Source organism: Rhincodon typus, chromosome 7 (assembly GCF_021869965.1).
Source record: "Rhincodon typus isolate 14 chromosome 7, sRhiTyp1.1, whole genome shotgun sequence".
Taxonomy (NCBI): Eukaryota; Metazoa; Chordata; class Chondrichthyes; order Orectolobiformes; family Rhincodontidae; genus Rhincodon; species Rhincodon typus.
The window spans coordinates 23,927,645-23,933,038 of record NC_063338.1 but is presented as its reverse complement, the minus strand read 5'-3'; the positions used below and the strand labels follow the sequence as shown (position 1 = coordinate 23,933,038).

General features: G+C 43.2%; 1 long non-coding RNA gene across 2 annotated transcripts; it reads left to right on the top strand.

Annotated features, from left to right (window-relative positions):
- LOC125483446 lies at positions 1-4,572 on the top strand. Of its 2 annotated transcripts, none has more exons than XR_007262401.1 (4): positions 1-81; positions 191-214; positions 981-1,003; positions 4,323-4,572. It is a non-coding gene; the product is annotated as an uncharacterized LOC125483446 (long non-coding RNA). The 2 variants fall into 2 exon arrangements; XR_007262402.1 differs by having other exon boundaries at positions 22-95.
- The last annotated feature ends 822 nt before the right edge of the window (positions 4,573-5,394 follow it).

The following is a 5,394-nucleotide window of genomic DNA, read 5'->3' as shown; positions in this document are numbered from 1 at the left end:
GACTGCTTTCTGCGCATGCGTCGTGTCTCTATATCCGGGCGAGTCGCGGGCCCCTCCTTCTTTCGGTTCTGGGGTTGCGAGGTGAGCGGTTTGAAGTACGTTGGGGGGTGCTGGCGCAATCCGACTAATATCAACCGTTTATACTCGCCATCCGCTCACACTGACTTTTACAATCTCTTTCTTTTCGTAGATCCTTGACGACATGAGAGCGAAGGTACGTGTCCGTTGATTGTTTGTTTTCTTTTCACTTCTTCCCCCCAACTTCTCGCGGAGAGCGGCGGTTCTTCGGGCCTGGTTTTCGGGCTGCAACCGGCTCCGGGGAGGAAGCGGATAGAACGTGGGCCTGGGACCCCCTGTCCTTGCCTCGCGGCGGCCTGCACCAGGTTCCATTTGAGGAACAGGAGCGGCCACCACCTCCCTACCCAATAATGGAACAACTGGCTACTTTAGCTAATGATGCATCGGTAGGCCACTGGATGTGACCAGATCTGGTCTTTGCTGTCCAGATTTGTATTCTGCGTAGCGCCATTTGAAAACCCAGTTTCTGTTCTTAAGCGAACGAAGCCATTTGCTCTAAATGCAGCGGCCATGTGGAGCCGAGGGGTTGCATTTGGTAGTCTCTTCGGGCGCACAACGTAGGTGTCGTGTCACTCTGCGCAAAGTAGCGTTACCTCTTCCCCTTCCCCTTCGCATTACCTGCGAGTACAATTCCTAGATAATGTTGTCATTTTGCAAAACCGCTTTTGTCAGTTTTGCCCATTGCAGAAAGTAAGTGAAACTGACCAACTTCTGGTGTCCTGTGTCTGAAGTTCCAAAGATACCCTTCACTCTACTATGGTTCTCCTCACGAATCTTCATCATTTGTCCTGATGTTACAAGTTTGGAACATGTGCTGCTGCGGAGTTTTGTCAACAATTTTATTTTTAGTGAATCATCAGTTCAACATGAGATGTGTAACGTTTGTCTTTTTTTCCCTCCAGTGGCGGAAGAAGCGTATGCGCAGGTATGTGATTTAAGCCCAAATCAGGTTTTCCAGACACATGCACTCTTCGTATGTTTTGTTTGTCATGGCTAACCAGCAGCAATTGCTGACTAATTATGAACACTAAGCTGTTTCAATGCACTTTTTCTCGTAGAACCCCTACAGTGCAGAAACAGGCCATTCAACCAACCGAGTCCACACCGCCCCACTGAAGAGAATCCCACCCTGTCCCAGCATTTACCATGGGTGATCTACCTACCCTGCACGTACACACAGTACTAGAACTCAGCAAGGCCAATCTTACTCTGGGAGGAACCCATGCAGACGTAGGGTGAATGTGTAAACTCCACAGTCACCTGGGGCCAGAATTGAACTGGGGTCCCTAGTACTGTGAGGCAGTACTGCTAACCACTGAGCCACCATACCACCTCTTGTGACTACAGACTATTCATCCAGGTGTGGCCCTTTTGTGTAATTTGGTGTAGAATCATACAGTGCAGAAGTGGCCGTTTGGTCCATGAGGTATGTACTACCAAAGCTATGCCCACCTTCCAGAGCTGGGCCGATAGCATTGAATGTTATTGCATTTCAAGTGCTTCCGTGAGTACTTTGTTACACTTACAACCTTTAAAGTCTCAACTATTCCCCTATGTGGGACATTGTCGAAGGCCATGTTGAAAGCTGTGTAACCTACATCAACTGCACTATGTCTTTACACACTTGGTCGATTTTGTTTAACATGACAACAACCAAAAAAAACCATGCTGTCTATCCCTGACCAAACCTTTCTTTAAATGGAGAATTTTCTCCAGTAGTTGTTAAGTGATACTCATTAATCTGTAATTCCCTGGTTTATCTCTATCATCCCTTTTGTAAAGTGGAATCAAGTTTGCTGTTTTCCTGATTGGTCTTTCTCAGCTTTGTCCAGACCTGGAGAGTTTGTCCCCTTTTTAGACTTGCCGAAACCTCCAGTACTTCCTCAGTCCGTATATCAATCTGCTCAAGAACTTCAGTCCATCTTCACAAATTCTGTACACACATCCTCCAACCAAATGGAAGCATTTAAGTTCTTGCTCCAACTGCAGATATTCCCCATGGTCCCTAATGGGCCCTGTTGTTTTCCTGGTTATTCTGTTGCCCTTCTTATACTTGTAGAATGTCTTGGGATTATCCCTGTTATTGTCTGCTGGTGATTTTTTTTTTTCTCTCATGCCCCCTCTTTGCCCTTCTAATCGATTTAAATTCTCCCCCAGGGCTTCCCAATATTTACTAGGTACTGTTATTTTGCTCCCTCTACTGCCTCTATCCAGTCCTGAATATTTCTAGACATCGGCATTTCTCTGGGCTTGTTACTGCACTTCACCCTAAAGGGGACCTGTTGGGCCTGTACGGTCATTGAGTTGCTTTTGATTGATTCTGGCTAGATCCTGTCTTGTTTAAATAAAATGTGCTTCCTGTAGTCCAGAGCCCTTTCTTAGTTGTAGGCCATCTTTCATTTTCTATGACAAAGCGTATGGTGCTGAGGTCCTGAAAATGCTCCCCCACTGCCACTTCAAACACCTATCTGGCTTTATTCCCCAGAATTGTGTCTAGCATTGCACCATCCCTTGTAAGCTATCTACATGTTGGCATCGACAGCTCTCCTGAATACATTTCAAGATGTCTGTTTCTTTTAAATCTTTTGTACTGTGGTTATCCCAATTAGTGTTGAAAGTTGAAATTTCCTAATTTCCTGTGTTGTTTTTATCTAGGTGAATTTGTCTATTTATTTGCCCTTTACTAACTATTTGGGGACCTATGATGCACTCCTAATAGCATGACTCTTTTATTCCTAAGCTCTACCCACTATGCCTCATTTGATGATCCTCCCAAGATAAAGTCCCTCCTTGCTGCAATGACTGACTCCTTTAAATCAATGATGTGATACCATTTCCCCTTTGACACCTTCTCGTGTGAAGATCCTAAATCCTGCAGTGTTGACCTGCCGGTCTTGTTCCTCCCCCAGTCATGTCTCTGATTGCAACAACAATTTCATGGTGTCAATTACAGTCTTAACCCGTTTGTCTAATTTATAATACTCCAAGGATTAAAGTAGAGGCCATCCAGCTTTGCTTTGCCTTGCCTCCCTTGTGGCTCAAAATGTTTGAACTCCCTCTGCCTAGGTTCCTTTTCTAAGGTATGCTCTGCCACTAGTGATCTTAACATCATGTTCTCTGCTCCTGTCAAAGTTGGTAATGTTGTGGTTCAGGTGCACTTGTAGAGGTTCCACTGTCCCAAAAATGGGCTGTGATCCAGGAATCTAAAACCGTCCATCCTACACTACTGTTGAGCCATGCATTTCCCTGCCCCATTCTCCTTTCCTTTACTTGCTAACACATCGCCCAGGAATAATCTAGAGATTACAGCATTCAAGGTCCTGCTTTTAATCTACAGCCTAGCTCTCTGAAATCTTTTATGTACCGCTACCTCTGTTTTGTAACCATCCTTGGCGACATCCCTGACCCTGGTTCCAGTGAGGCACCATGCCATCCTGGAGTCACATCTGTAGCCTCCAGTCAAATATTACCTTCTGTTTAAAAGGCATTATTTGTTGATACCTGCAACAGCAGGTAATTATCCATTTGTGCTAATTCAGAAACTAGAGTGTTTTCACATACTACATCATGTAGAATGTACATGTGACATTGTAGAAGCATACACTTTGAAACTGTTCACTGAAAGTGAGTGAAGACAGTTGGGCGAGGTGGCGCTGTAGTGGAGATGGTCCCCTGAAGCCATTAGCACATGTGATTTTTAAACCAGTGTGTATGTGCTAGTGTCAGCAAATCCATCTTTTTTTTTTAATTTCTTTCCCTTGTTTTCACTTTTTCCCGTTTTCCCCACCCTTCCCCAAAAAAACTATCTTCTGTCGACTATACTGTGCTTTTCTAATTTTGGTTTCTTAAACGTCCCTGAGTTTAATTGCTGTCATTTGAAGCCTTCCTTTTAGACGAACTTAAGACCCACATGTTGGATCGCCTGACCAACATTGATATAGTATATTGTGTGGCTTGGTGACCATGTTTCATTTTATAATGCTCCTGTGAAGTGATGGTAATTCTCCATCTGCTTTGCCTTGCCAATAAACCCTTTTGTGGCTATCTGAGTATTGGCATCGCAGCTGTTGACTCGGGACACCTGTTTTTGGTGCTTTCCTAAGAAGATCTTTATTTCCAGAGGATGTTGCTGACTATTGCTCCTTACGCTGCTCATTAGCAGCTTCATCTGCCCATCCTCCCAAATCAAATTTTGACTTTATTGGCATGTTTTATCTTTCCTAACTAATGTTGTACCTCTGCAGGCTGAAGCGTAAAAGGCGAAAGATGAGGCAGAGGTCCAGGTGAACAACTGCTGAAGATGCAGTACTACTCGGGCTTTGTTGAATCTTTACATGGCAAATGGACTCTGACGCTATTTCTACATCTTTCATGAAGATCTTCCGTTTTGGAGGCACTTCAGATGCTGGTCATGAGAAGATCTTGAACATTGGTCTGTTGTACTGTGCCTTTGTGTATAGTAGTTGTGAAATAAAATACAAAAACTCATTTGTATCTTGGTTTATTGGTCTGTAGTCTGTTGGGAAATGTCACTTGGGCTTTTTAGTTAGAGCATTATTTACCGATTTTGGACTCATTGATCTTGATTTTCATTTCTGTATGGTTGATGCCTGGTACTTTAATTCCTTTTCTGATTGGTGGACACTTAAGCATCCACAAGTCCCTGCTTTGTGCAATGTTCTGAGATTAATGACTGGCAGTTTGTTAACTCAAATGACTTACATCACTGTGTTTGCAGGTTGTCAGATCTGCAAAATGAGAGTAAATTATTTGTCTATTTTGCATAAATGAAGATGGATTTATTTCTAATAGATTGGTCCAACTCACGCGGAAGTTATATTGACACGTTTACATTGTGCTTTGAGCCTATTTAGTGATGACTTTCTTACCCTTTAATGGAATTGAGCTATACAATTGTATTTAAATTGGTTAGAGACTTGAGTTAATGTTGCATGTCTACTGATTTCTGTCAGAATTATTTATAGCAGAACATAACATTGGGAGGAAGAAGGCTCAACGTGGCAAGTAGCTGTGGAGAGAAAAGGTTCATGGGCTGGATTTTCTTATCATTTTCTGAAGTGTACATTTGGAGTTTGCAGAATCCTATGATCTCCCACTATGTCATTTCAATAAGACATATTTATGCCAACATTCACTTAAAGCAAGAACTGCAGATGCTGGAGGAATACACCTGGTCATGCAGCTTCTGGGTCATCTTATTTATGCCAACATTTGTTTTAAGTCTGCTGCAATCTTTCAAGGAACGACACGTTTACTGTTTAGACACGTGGCAGGTTTGGTCTCAACGTTGAACTT